The sequence below is a fragment of the Amblyraja radiata genome, chromosome 24 (genome assembly GCF_010909765.2).
Source record: "Amblyraja radiata isolate CabotCenter1 chromosome 24, sAmbRad1.1.pri, whole genome shotgun sequence".
NCBI lineage: Eukaryota > Metazoa > Chordata > Chondrichthyes > Rajiformes > Rajidae > Amblyraja > Amblyraja radiata.
This window is the reverse complement of record NC_045979.1, coordinates 22423105-22437679: the sequence shown is the minus strand read 5'-3', so window position 1 is coordinate 22437679 and position 14575 is coordinate 22423105. Positions and strand designations below refer to the sequence as shown.

The 14575-nt window shown below is 46.3% G+C and overlaps 1 protein-coding gene and 1 long non-coding RNA gene across 2 annotated transcripts in view; both read right to left on the bottom strand.

Moving 5' to 3' along the window:
• Positions 1 to 14575, bottom strand: part of LOC116986867 (SLAM family member 5-like) — a 361696-nt gene that overhangs the window by 76057 nt on the left and 271064 nt on the right. The gene's annotated exons all lie outside the window — the stretch shown is intronic.
• On the bottom strand, positions 9540 to 9871 carry LOC116986870. Its single transcript, XR_004415591.1, has 2 exons — positions 9769 to 9871; positions 9540 to 9658 (listed from the first exon to the last, which is right to left on the bottom strand). It is a non-coding gene; the product is annotated as an uncharacterized LOC116986870 (long non-coding RNA).

Below are 14575 nucleotides of genomic sequence, written 5' to 3'. Positions count from 1 at the left end.
ACATACATTTAATACTTACTAAAGACAACAAAGAAGGAAAAGGGCGAGACAGACTGTTTGTGAGGCAGCCGCGGCAGCGCCACCCGGTGGTCACGTATGTGTATGATAGTGTAAGTGTGTGGGGATCAATGGTCAGCGATTGCACTTCACTGGCTTTTCCTTGTACTAAACATAATTCAGTATTCGCTTAGCATGTATCTGTACACGGTGAATGTTTTGATTATAATCGTATTGTCTTTCTATTGACTTGTTAGCATGCAACAAAAGCTTTTCACTGTACCTCAGCACATGTGACAATAAACTATACTCAAAGTCAAATATGGATAGTGGGTCGGGTGAGGGAGTTGATGGCTTTGTGGCCAGGCTTTCAGATGATACAAAGATAGTTGGAGGGGCAGCTAGTGCAGAGAAAACAGGGACTCTACTGTGAGGCAGAGGTTCACTTGCAACGCCTCCAACCTCATCTACTGCATCCGCTGCTCCAGGTGTGGACTCCTGGTATCGGCGAGACCAAGCGCAGGCTCGGCGATCATTTCGCTGAACACCTCTGCTTAGTCCGCCTAAACCTTCCTGATCTCCCAGTTTCTCAATACTTTAACTACCCCTCCCATTTCAACACTGAATTTTCTGTCCTGCGCCTCCTCCATTGTCAGAGTGAGGCCCAATGCAAATTGGAGGAACAGCACCTCATATTTCGCTTGGGCAGCTTACACCCCAGCGGTATGAACATTGACTTCTCTAACTTCAAGTAGCCCTTGCTTTCCCTCTCTCTCCACCTCCTCCCCCTTCCCAGTTCTCCTACCAGTCTTACTGTCTCTGACTACATATTATCTCTGTACCACCCACTCCCCTGAAATTATGTTGAAGGATCTCAAGCCGAAACATCACTTATTTCTTCTCTCCAGAGAGCATCATGCCTGTCTCGCTGAGTTACTCCTGCATTTTTTTTCTGCCTTTGATTTAAACCAGCATCTGCATTTCTTTTCTATACCTTCTAACTTCTATATTTGATACTTGACTAATGAAGCCAGTGTGCCGAAAGCCTTCTTGACCACCCTGCCTACCTGTGATGCCACTTTCACAGAACTACGTATTAACCTGCACTTCTAGATGTCACTGCTCTACAACTCTCCCCAGAGCCCTGTGTAGGTCTTATCCTGGTTAGACTCTGGAAAATGTATGACAATTATGTTTCCGAAATGCAACACGTCACATTTATAATGAAAGGCATTGTATACGCTCGGTTGCGCTTATGATTGTGGCGCCCAATTCTTCCATAGTGTGATTGAAGTCTGCCTGAGGCAGGATGTAGAGTGAGGCGATTCATAGTTACTGTTGCTTCCAAGGCCTGAAAAAAATCAGTTTCACATGTACATGGCATGTGAGAGTTTGCAGCCTCTGTTTGCATATTGGAAGGTTTGATCCTCAAGTTCTGGTTGCACTTCAGACAGTGCTCCTGATCTTTTGGCACCCAGTGTGGGCCTCGGGGAGTTGGTGGGTCTGTTAGGAGACTTCCTCGTTGGTCTGCTCCTGGGCCCAGCCCAGATAGCAATTCACAGGTGCAGCTGTGGGTAAACAAAGTTCCACCCTGACTACCAGTTCCTCTTCAGAAGTTATGTCCATATCTGGGTGACATTGAGAGGGAATGTGTAGCATCTACTGGCCCCTTGGAGGCTGCCTGGGAACAGTGGACACTGCACTGGCTCAAGTGTGTTGAGATTAGGTTGTTGTAACTTGAAGTTTGTTGATTGTATACTGTTTGAATACAATTCTGTGTACCTGTATGTGTACAATTGTATTGTATACTGTCCTAGTGTAATCATGGAATTTCCTTTAAAAAATAAAACAACTGTTCTCTCTCAGAGACTGGGGTAATATGTGGAGGGGGTAAAGTGAGGGGTGAATGGAGAGGATAGTGGGGTATTGGAGAGGATAGAGGGGAATTGCTCTGGATGGAGGGTGAAAGAGGATTGAGGGATTGGAGGGAAGTGATGTATGGGGAGATTTGAGGCAATTGAGGAAGATGGAGGGTGGAGGAGGAAAAGGAGGGGAGTGAAAATAAAAAAACACTGCAGTTTCCCAAAAGCACGAAGCATCCGTGGAAAGAGACACAGTTCACGTTTCACATGAGGAACTCTTCACCAGACCAGAGAGACAAAGAAATGTCAATATAGGTGGCAGTGAAATGGGAGGGGATGGGTTGGAGTATAAGGTGGGGTGAGGGCGTGGGGCAGATGGGAGATGGTTGAGCTACTGTGGCCGTGCGACCTGTTGCTGATGTAGTTCTGGCCACTGGGACCTGCCCAACAGGACTGGCTGTACAGGGAGAGGAAACAGGATGGCAGGCACTGGTTTGGGGTTTAGTGGGAAGAGATGGGAGTGGCAGTGGGGGCATGATACTGGAGTGGGGGGGGAGTGGATCTGTCCACCCCGTGTCACTGGGAGAGACAATGGGTTTGGAGTCACTGAGTCTTTTCTCCTCACCTGCCACAGGATTGCCGTGGGTGATAATGCTGATCGTCATTGTGGTTCTGGTTCTGATTATTGGAGTCTTCTTCGCTTACGACTGCAGGCTGAGTGCAGCACACCTGACGTGGGCCGAGCTGCGTGCCAGCTGGGTCGACTGGTGGCGAGAAGATCCAAACAGTCGTGCTTCATTCTGTACCCGTGAGTGTCTGCACCGATCAGGGGAGTGTGGGGTCAGTCACCAGGGGAGAGAATAGCAAGGGGGGGAGGAGCTGGGAGAGAGTGTGGTCAAGAGGATGGGGGAGATGAAGGGGATGTGTGAGAAGCGGGGGCTGTGGTGAGTATAGAAGGCAATGGGGAGAAAAGGGGAATGGTTAGAGGGATGTGGGAGGGGCTGGAGGAGGAGGTGATGGGGGTCAGTGGTGTGGCAGCTGTGAGGGGATTGTAGAATAGAAAGGAGGTTCAGAGGGGTGAGGGTTCCAGGGAGCAGGTCTCTGAACAGCGCCTCGTCACCTGTATTCTCTCTCCACAGTGTTGATGAAACCAGAAACAATCATCAAGAATACCGACGAACAGCAACAGTAAGTAGCAGAATGGTCCTCAGCAGAGGATTGCTGGAGATCAAACTGGCAGCCCAGAGTGGGAGATGGCAGAGCAGTAACATGATAAATCATCCCCACATCCTCACCAGGAGTATCCCAGGATAGAGACCCATTTACTGGGGTAAACTGTCTCCACACACCCCCAGTTACTGGGGTACACTGTCTGCCACGCACCCAGTTACACTGTCCCCATTCGAGATTCCAATGTTTAATTGTCCAGGATTGGAACAATGAAATTCGGATTTGCTTCAGCTTTACAGGCACATTAAATGCAACAACTCAACAAATTAAGGTATAATAAAAAATGTTGCGTTAGGGTTGTGCAGAGTGGTTCAAGATTCAGGCGGTGGATGGGAAGAAGCTGTTCCTGGAAGCTATCACACAGTTCTCAGACTGTTGTACCTTCATCTTGATGGTAGCAATGAAATGAGTGTGGATCTTGATCATATGAGATGCCTTCCTAACGCAGTGCCCCCTGTAGATCCCTTTGATGGTTGGGAGCTCAGTTTTGTGATTGACCAGGCAAGATTTAATTCTCTGCAACTTCATTCATTCCAAGCACACCCTGTTCCTGAGATACACTGTCCCCATACACCCTGTTACTGGGGTACACTGTCCACACACACCCTGTTACTGGAGTACACTGTCCCCATACACCCTGTTACTGGGGTACACTGTCCACACACACCGTTACTGGAGTACACTGTCCCCATACACCCTGTTACTGGAGTACACTGTCCCCACACACCGTTACTGGAGTACACTGTCCCCACAAAGGCCATTTGTGAGGTTGGGGAAGGGCTGTGTTTCACGTTTGCGTTTCTGAATGGACAGACTCGCAAGGGTGAAATCTGGCGGTGCATGGGCCGGGTGGGACAGGGACCGTCAGGGTCAATGGGTATCAAGGTGCTGCTTTGTGTGGGAAGAGGGGTTGGATTGGGAACACTGGGAAATATCTATCAATGGGCACTCACTGATCTCACCTCTGCTCTGTCCTATAGGCATGATGAAGAAAGGATCCGATTGGATGGTCGCAGCTCACAGACACCCCCTGACAGAGTTAACTCCAGCTCACAGACATCCCCTGAGTTGACCCCAGCTCACAGATACCCCATGAGAGTTGACTCCAGCTCACAGACATCCCCTGAGTTGACCCCAGCTCACAGATACCCCATGATAGACCAACTCACACACCCCATGAGAGACTCCAGCTCAGACACCCTCTGAGAGAGAGACTCCAGTTCAGACACCCTCTGTGAGAGACCCCAGCTCACAGACACCTGCTGCCTCCGTTTTACAGCGAGTGCCTCTGCACGTGCCCAGTTACTGGGAAACGATGCCCATCACTAAGGAAGACACAAACAATCTCCCAGATGTACTGGAGGACAGAGGATCTAAGGGGGTAGAGGAACTGAAAGAAATTTTAATTAGGCGAGAAATTGTATTGGGTAGGCTAATGGGACTGAAGGATGAGAAATCCCCTGGACCTGATGGTCTGCATCCCAGGGTCCTCAGGGAGGTGGCTCTAGAAATAGTGGACACATTGGTGATCATTTTCCAATGTTCAATAGATTCAGGATCAGTTCCTGTGGATTGGAGGATAGCTAATGTTATCTCACTTTTCAAGAAAGGAGCGAGAGAGAAAATGGGGAATTACAGACCAGTTAGCCTGACTTCGGTGGTGGGAAAGATGCTGGAGTCAGTTATTAAAGAGGTAATAATGGGGCATTTGGATAGCAGTAAAAGGATTAGTCCAAGTCAACATGGATTTATGAAAGGGAAATCATGCTTGACTAATCTTCTGGAATTTTGTGAGGATGTGACAAGTAAAATGGATGAAGGGGTTCTTGGTTTCTTGGTCCTCCAAAATATTCCAAATGGAATTTAGACTGGAGGTGGAAGTAGTGTATCTAGACTTTCAGAAAGCCTTTGATAAGGTCCCGCACGGGAGACTGGTGACTAAAATTAGAGCACATGATATTAGGGGTAGGGTGTTGGCATGGATAGAAAATTGGTTGGCAGACCGGAAGCAAAGAGTAGGAGTAAACGGGTCCTTTTCAGAATGGCAGGCAGTGGCGAGTGGAGTGCCGCAATGCTCGGTGTTGGGGCCGCATCTGTTTACCATATATATTAATGACTTGGAAGAGGGAATTAGGAGCAACACTAGCAAGTTTGCGGATGACACAAAGCTGGGTGGTAGTGGGAACTGTGAAGAGGATGTTAGGAGGTTGCAGGGTGACCTGGACAGGTTGAGTGAGTGGGCAGATGCGTGGCAGATGCAGTATAATATAGGTAAATATGAGGTTATCCACTTTGGCAAAACAAGGGGGCAGATTATTATCTCAATGGGGTTAGGTTAGGTAAGGGGGAGGTACAGTGAGACCTGGGTGTCCTTGTACACCGGTCACTGAAAGTTGGCGTGCAGGTACAGCAGGCAGTGAAGAAAGCATAATGGAATGTTGGCCTTCATAACAAAAGGATTTCAGTATAGGAGTAAAGAGGTTCTTCTGCAGTTGTATAGCGCTCTGATGAGACCACATCTGGAGTATTGTGTATAGTTTTGGTCTCCTAATTTGAGGAAGGACATCCTTGTGATTGAAGCAGTGCAGCGTCGGTTCACGAGATTGATCCCTGGGATGGTGGGACTATGAGGAAAGATTGAAAAGACTAAACTTGGATTCACTGGAGTTTAGAAGGATGAGGGGGTTTCTTATAGAAACATATAACATTATAAAAGGACTGGACAAGCTAGATGCAGGAAAAATTGTCCCAATGTTGGGCGAGTCCAGAACCAGGGGCCACAGTCTTAGAATAAAGGGGAGATAATTTAAGACTGAGGTGAGAAAAAACGTTTTCACCCAGAGAGCTGTGAATTTATGGAATTCCCTGCCAAAGAGGGGAGTGGAGGCCAAGTCACTGGATGGATTTAAGAGAGAGTTAGATAGAGCTCTAGGGGCTAGTGGAGTCAAGGAATATGGGGAGAAGGCACAGGTTATTGATTGGGGACGATCAGCCATGATCACAATGAATGGCGGTGCTGGCTCGAAGGGCTGAATGGCCTCCTCCTGCACCCATTTTCTATGTTTCTATCTCCAGTGCAGAGGGAGGATGATGGGGGTGAGTATCCCTTCCACTGGAACCTCTGTCCTTTTCCCACTGACCCGGTGAGGAGGAACCATGTTCAACACCAGGGGTTCTGCAGTGACCTGTGGTGACCCCACATCCAGTTCCGTTCCCTCCAGTCTCCCAGACTCTCTGTCCCTGACTGTGGTTTGTAATCGTATCAACGCTGTGCTCTGTGTTACTGACCGTATATCCTCTGATGTTCCCACAGCCCCTCCAGTGGATGTGCAAATAACTATTCTGAAACAAAAAATATGTTGGCTTTATTGAAGACACAATACTGTTGTCAATTAGATTGTTTATGGTTAGGCTGTTCCCCACATTTTAGAAATTTTTGCAAAGTAATTACAAAGAAATAACTGAAATATCACGTTTACATAAGTATTCAGACCCTTTACTATGACACTCAAAATTGAGCTTAGGTACATCCTGTTTCCATTGATTATCCTTGAGATGTTTCTACAACTTGATTGGAGTCAACCAGTGGTAAATTAAATTGATTGGACATGATTTGGAAAGGCACACACTGTCTATATAAGGTCCCACAGTGGATAGTGCATGTCAGAGTAAAAACTAAGCCATGAAGACAAAGGAATTGTTTGTAGACATCTGAGACAGGATTGTATCGAGGGAAGGGTAGATCTGGGGAAGGGTATAAAACAATTTTTGCAGCATTACAGGTCCCGAAGAGCACAGTGGCCTCCGTCATTCTTAAATGGAAGAACTTTGGAACCACCAGGACTCTTAATAGAGCTGGCCGCCCAGCCAAACTGAGCAATCGGGGGAGAAGGGCCTTGGTCAGGGAGGTGACCAAGAACCTGATGATCACTCTGACAGAACTGCAGATTTCCTCTGTATAGATGGGAGAACCTTCCGGAAGGACAACTATATCTGTGGCACACCACCAATCAGGCCTTTATGGTAGAGTGGCCAGACGGAAGCCACTCCTCAGTAAAAGGCACATGACAGCCCACTTGTAGTTTGCTAAAAGGGTTGTTTTCTCTGGTGTTCTGGTCTGATGAAACCAAACTATTTGACCTGAATGCCAAGCGTCACATATGGAGGAACCCAGGAACTCATCACCTGGCCAATACCATACCTACGGTGAAGCATGGTGGTGGCAGCATCATGCTGTAGGGATGTTTTTCAGCGGCAGGAACTGGGAGACTAGTCAGGATCGGGGAAAAGATGAACAGAGCAAAGTACAGAGAAAACCTTGATGAAAACCTGCTCCAGAGCGTTCTGGACCTCAGACTGGGGTGGAGGATCACCTTCCAACAGGACAACAACCCTAAGCACACAGCCAAGACAATGCAGGAATGACTTACTGACAAGAATGTGAATGTCCTTGAGTGGCCCAGCCAGAGCCTGGACTTGAACCCGATTGAACATCTCTGGAGGGACCTGAAAATAGCTGTGCATCGATGCTCCCCATCCAACCTGACAGAGCTTGAGAGGACCTGCAGAGAAGAATGGGAAAAATTATCCAAATACAGGTGTGCCAAGCTTGTAGCATCATATCCAAGAAAACTTGAGGCTGTAATTGCTGCCAAAGGTGCCTCAACAAAGTACTGAGTAAAGGGTCTGAATACTTATGTCAATGTGATATTTCAGTTATTTCTTTTTAATTACTTTGCAAACATTTCTAAACGCTTGTTTTTGCTTTTTTTATTATAGTATTGTGTGTAGATTGATGATAAAAAAAAGAATTGAATCCATTTTAGAATAAGGCTGTAATGTATCAAAATGTGGAAAAAGAGAAGGGGTCTGAATACTTTCTGAATGCACTGTATATCTGTACAAAGTATTTGTGAAGAATATTTGAACATTAAATTAATTGTAATCTGAGAATTCTACCTTTCTCCTATTAATCTTTAATTCTAATCAATCTTTTATTAATGTTTGAAGTCAACAAAGGTCAACAAAATAGAGAGAGTACAGAGGAGATTTACTAGAATGTTGCCTGGGTTTCAGCAACTAAGTTACAGAGAAAGGTTGAACAAGTTAGGGCTTTATTCTTTGGAGCGCAGAAGGTTAAGGGGGGACTTGATAGAGGTTTTTAAAATGATGAGAGGGATAGACAGAGTTGACGTGGAAAAGCTTTTCCCACTGAGAGTAGGGAAGATTCAAACAAGGGGACATGACTTGAGAATTAAGGGACTGAAGTTTAGGGGTAACATGAGGGGGAACTTCTTTACTCAGAGAGTGGTAGCTGTGTGGAATGAGCTTCCAGTGAAGGTGGTGGAGGCAGGTTCGTTTTTATCATTTAAAAATAAATTGGATAGTTATATGGATGGGAAAGGAATGGAGGGTTATGGTCTGAGCGCAGGTATATGGGACTAGGGGAGATTATGTGTTCGGCACGGACTAGAAGGGTCGAGATGGCCTGTTTCCGTGCTGTAATTGTTATATGGTTATATGGTTATATGGTTATGACTTTGAAACGCACTTAAAATTCTTTGTACTCTTCCACACATATCATGCCTTCCACCTCTGTCAGCACTTATTTCATTAGCTCCAACTTCCAGTGTTGTTATTGGCATCTCCTGCATTGCTTCTGCTAGTTAGAGCCATCCTAGTGCTGTTACGGTGGAATCCATCGAGACAGAACAGTTTCCCACTGCTCAAGGCTAAACCTGGCCAAAGTTCAGCACTCCCATTGAAATGTTTGGGATGGATTGTGTGTTCTGAAAAACAACAAACAGTTGTTTTATTATTTAGATTAGTGTAGCGGCACCTGCTGGTGCCCGCGGGTAATCGAACCCTGCGGTCGGGTGCTTCGGTCGTGTGACTGTGGGGAGGGGTTGTGTGGGCTTTCGGGGCGATGCCCCTTCAGTCATTTTCGACCACCGTTGTGGTTGGACCGTTGTATTGACTGTGTTGCATTGTACCGTTGTTTTTGTCATTTCGCTAATAAAGCTCGTTTTGGAAATCAACCCTCGTCTCAACCCGCCAAATTAGTTTAGACAATAGGTGCAAGAGCAGGCCATTCGGCCCTTCGAACCAGCACCGCCATTCAATGTGATCATGGCTGATCATCCCCAATCTGTACCCCGTTCCTGCCTTCTTCCCATATCCCCTGACTCCGCTATCTTTAAGAGCCCTATCTAGCTCTCTCTTGAAAGTATACAGAGAACCTGCCTCCACCGCCCTCTGAGGCAGAGAATTCCACACTCACCACTCTCTGTGAGAAGAAGTGTTTCCTCGTCTCCGTTCTAAATGGCTTACTCCTTATTCTTAAACTGTGGCCCCTGGTTCTGGACTCCCCAACATCGGAAACATCGGAGGGTTTCTGCCTCTAGACTGTCCAAACCCTTAACAATCTTTAAACTTCATTTTTTTTTTAAATTCATTTGAGAAGTTTACAAAATTATGAGAGGTGTATATTGTATAAAATCCTTCTCCTTGGCAGGGGTGTCTTACAGATACAGATTTATTTTACCAGGTCCCAGTCATTCCATCTGAATCTCTCCCCACAGAAGGGTCTGAAGAAGGGTTTTGGCCCGAAACATTGCCTATTTCCTTCGCTCCATAGATGCTGCTGCACCCGCTGAGTTTCTCCAGCATTTTTGTGTACCTCTCCCCACAGATGCTGCCTGACCTGCCACTCTTTACATTTCCTGTTCATTCAGATTTTTACTGATTAAATCTATTTTTTTAAATAATAAAATCCCTCAAAGGCCTTTTCTAATGCATTCTCATTACACATGTAGTGGAGGTAACAGAGGTAGGGGGAGGTGTTCTGGGAGGGTGTCACAGAGATGGGAAGAGATGTAGGGACTGGAGAAGCTTACAGAGATAGGTGAGGTGAAGGTGCTGGAGCGGTTTAGAGATTTAAGGAGGATTTCTTCTTTCTTCATTTTACAGGATGTGGGGGTCACTGTTAAGCCCAGATTTGTTGCCCATCCCCAGTTGCCTTTGAGAAGGCGGGGTTGAGCTGTCTTGAATCACTGTAATCGTGGTGACGATATTCCCACGTTGCTTTTAGCAAGGGAGTTGTAAGAATTAAGACAGAGTGGCCATAAAGGACTGGTGATATATTTCCCAGTCGGGGTGGTGTGGGGCTTAGAGGGGAACCTGCAGGCGGTGGTGTTTCTCTGCTGCCCTTCTCCTCCTTGCTGGTAGAGGTGGTGGGATTGGAAATTTCTATTGCAGTAGCCTTGGTGAGTATCCAGTGTATTTTATAGATGGTGCATAGTGTTGCCACTGTGCAGCAGTGGAGGGAGGGAGTGACTGCTTCGGGCAGATGGAGGGAGAGAATGTTTAATAGGCGGGTGGATGGAGCGATGTTTAAGGTGGAGTGAGTGTTCACCATGACACATGGAGAGCCGATCAAGTGGCTGTTTTATCCTGGATGGTGTTGCGCTTCTCAACAGCTGTTGGATCCACTCACCCAGACAAGTGGAGAGTGTCCCATCACACGGTAGATGCAAAATTCTGGAGTAACTCAGCGGGACAGGCAGCATCTCTGGAGAGGAGGAATAGGTGCCATTTTGGGTCGAGATCCTTCTTCAGACCCATTCCTTCTCTCCAGAGATGCTGCATGTCCCGCTGAGTTACTCCAGAATTTTGTGTCTACCTTCGATTTAAACCAGCATCTGGAGTTCTTTCCTGCACACTTTGTCCCATCACATGCCTGGCCTGTGCCCTGTAGATGAGAGAAAAGCCTTGGGGTGTCAGAAGGTGAGTCACTCCCCACAGGAGACCTAACCTTGAACCTGCTCCTATTGCCATGGTGGTTATGTATCTGGTCCACTGCAGTTTCTGATCAGTCGTGGCCCCAGGATGTTGGTGGGAATTTCTGGACGATTGGAATGTCAGGGGTTCAGACTCTCTCTTGTTGGAGATTGTCATCGCCTGGTACTCGTGTGGTGCAAATGTTACTTGCCACATCAGCCCATGCCTGAATGTTGTTTGGGTGAACATCTCCACTTCTGACCTTGGGATGGAAGGAAGGGCATTGATGAAGCAGCTGAAGATGGTTGGACCCAGGACACTGTCCTGAGGAACTCCTGCAGTGACGTCCTGGGGCCGTGATGAGTGACTTCTGACACCCACACCCACCTTCCTCACTGTGAAGACGATGAAAAGGACGTTACCTGGTGGCACCGGCTGTTGCAACTCACACGGTGGCCAGAAGAGGGTTTCCTGTCGGTCAATGATTCTCTGTGAGTACCTGTGATCAACGATTCTCCATACACCTCACCCCCAAATACCCCCCCACCCCAAACACCATCACCCCTACACCATCCCCAGTCCCAAACACCCCACCACAAACACCACCCGATACCCCACCATTCCATCATTACCCCCACTCCACCACCCTATCATCGCCACCCCTTACCCAAACCGCACCCCATACACCCCCATCCCAAACAACCCACTGCACACCGCCATTACATTCACACCGTTATCCCCTTATTGGTCCACAGTTCATCCTGATTGCTACTTGCCACTACTCCTCCGAATATTACCCCTTACATGGGGAACGCTGCCACTCACAGTGTGCAATCTAATATCCCAGTTCACTCTGAACTCGGGATAATCCAGTCCCAGTCCCATCCGTCCCACCTCCAATGAGACACGCAGCGTCCATGGGACTAAACCAGCGAGTCACCACTTCTCTCCCTCTGCAGCCTCACCTACATTCCGTGGAAGATGAAGATCTAGCCCATGAACAGCCGCTTTCACAACCCATTCAACGGTGACTACCTGCTCATTTCACCCAGACTCCTGCTAGCTCTGCCCTTCAATATGATTCAGGCTGATCTTACCTTCAGGGCCACCTTCCTATGGACCAAGTGCAGGCAAGTGTGACTAGTGTAGCTGGGACATTGTTGGCAAGTTGAGCCGAAGGGCCTGTTTCCACACTGTGACTCTATGACTCTTTACTGGTTCTGAACCTTGATCAAATGGTCTTTAACTGCTTGCACATGTCTGATGTTAACTTGCCCAATAATTAGTTTAGTTTATTATTGTCATGTGTACTAAAGTACAGTGAAAAACGTTTGTTTGTGCGTTAGCCAGTCAAAGAGAAGAAAATACATGAATACAATAAAGCCATCTTTAATTGGACATTATCTTCCACTCAATGTGTACCCTTTATCTGTATTGTGGATGGCATGATCGTAATCTTTGACTGGATAACATGCAACATAAAGCTTTTCACTGTATTCCTGCACATGTGACAATAATAAACTAAACTAGACCTTCCCCAGTGCACAGTGGATAAGGTTACAACATTGAGTGCAAAGATATAATATAGAACTCCGATAAAGTCCAATTAAAAGATAGTTCAATGGTCTCCAATGAGGTAGATGGGAGGTCAAAACTGCACTCTAACTGAGGAGAGTACAATTTAGTTGCCTGATAACAGCTGGAAAGAAACTGTTCTTGAACCTGGCGGTATGCATTTTCACACTTTTTCTTTCATGTTTGTAATCATAGGATCAGAATTATACCATTCGGTCCATCAAGTCTACTCTATCGTTCAATTATGGCTGATCTATCTTTCCCTCTCGATCCCATTGTCCTGCCTTTTTCCATAACTTACACCTCAAGACCCTTCTTCAGACCCATGTCTGTATTTGGCCCATATCCCTCTAAACCCTTTATTCATATCTGTCATAATTATATCACTTCTATTACATCCTTTTATAGCAGCTCGTTCCAGATATGGACTACCAATGATAATATCCTAGTTAATAATTGAATATTTTATGTATTTTATTAAGTAAAGATTAATTTGACTTCTTTGGGTTTTGAGTTCTGAGTAAATGAAAGCTTTGAAATTTGGGGCTGTAGAAATGTGGGAATCAGGAAATTGGAGGCCAGCTTTCAAACTGTCATTCAAGCTGCTTCCTGTTGTGCCCAAGCAAAAGTTCAAGTTCAAGTGAGTTTATTGTCATGTGTCCCTGTATAGGACAATGAAATTCTTGCTTTGCTTAAGCACACAGAAAATAGTAGGCATTTACTACAAAACAGATAAATGTGTACATATACCATGATATAAATATATACACACATGAATAAATAAACTGGTAAAGTGCAAATAACAGAAAGTGGTTATTAATAATCAGAGTTTTGTCCGAGCCAGGTTTAATAGCCTGATGGCTGTGGGGAAGTAGCTATTCCTGAACCTGGTTGTTGCAGTCTTCAGGCTCCTGTACCTTCTACCTGAAGGTAGCAGGGAGATGAGTGTGTGGCCAGGATGGTGTGGGTCTTTGATGATACTGCCAGCCTTTTTGAGGCAGCGACTACAATAAATCCCCTCGATGGAAGGAAGGTCAGAGCCGATGATGGACTGGGCAGTGTTTACTACTTTTTGTAGTCTTTTCCTCTCCAGGGTGCTCAAATTGCCGAAACAAGCCACGATGCAACCGGTCAGTATGCTCTCGACTGTGCACCTGTAGAAGTTAGAGAGAGTCTTCCTTGACAATCCGACTCTCCGTAATCTTCTCAGGAAGTAGAGGCACTGATGAGCTTTTTTGATAATTGCGTTAGTGTTCTCGGACCAGGAAAGATCTTCAGAGATGTGCACGCCCAGGAATTTGAAGCTCTTGACCCTTTCAACCATCGACCCGCTGATATAAATGGGGCTGTGGGTCCCCCTCCTACTCCTTCCAAAGTCCACAATCAGTTCCTTGGTTTTGCTGGTGTTGAGGGTCAGGTTATTGCGCTGGCACCAAATGGACAGTTGCTCGATCTCTCTTCTGTATTCTGACTCATCCCCATCAGTGATACGCCCCACAATAGTGGTGTCGTCAGCGAACTTGATGATGGAGTTCGCACTGTGGTTCGCTACGCAGTCATGGGTATAGAGTGAGTACAGCAGGGGGCTGAGCACGCAGCCTTGAGGTGCTCCCGTGCTGATTGTTATCGAGGCTGACACATTTCCACCAATACGAACAGACTGTAGTCTGTGGAAGAGGAAGTCGAGGATCCAGTTGCAGAGGGATGCGCAGAGACCCAGTTCTGCGAGTTTGGTAACCAGTTTGGAGGGGATGATTGTGTTAAATGCCGAGCTGTATAGATATTGACAATGGTGAGCGGTGATGTACTTCCTGAAAAGGTTCTGAGAGAGAGGATAAACTTTCTGAAACATTGGTCTGTAGGCAATTGATAAGGATCCTTACATTGTTTAAGAAGGTACTGCAGATGATAGACCTTTGACTAACTTCCTGTTATTTGGGGGTTTTGTAACTAAAGTTTGCGATCAATATAACCATAGCATGAGAAGTATTGTATTAGTGACAAGCATGCTTTGAATGGGTAGAGCTGTGATTGATATGTTAGAAGTCATTGCTGCAACTCTGTATGAACATGTGACTATGTTTCCGAAATACTATAGAAAAGATGCTGTATGTCTTCATTCATTAGAGTGA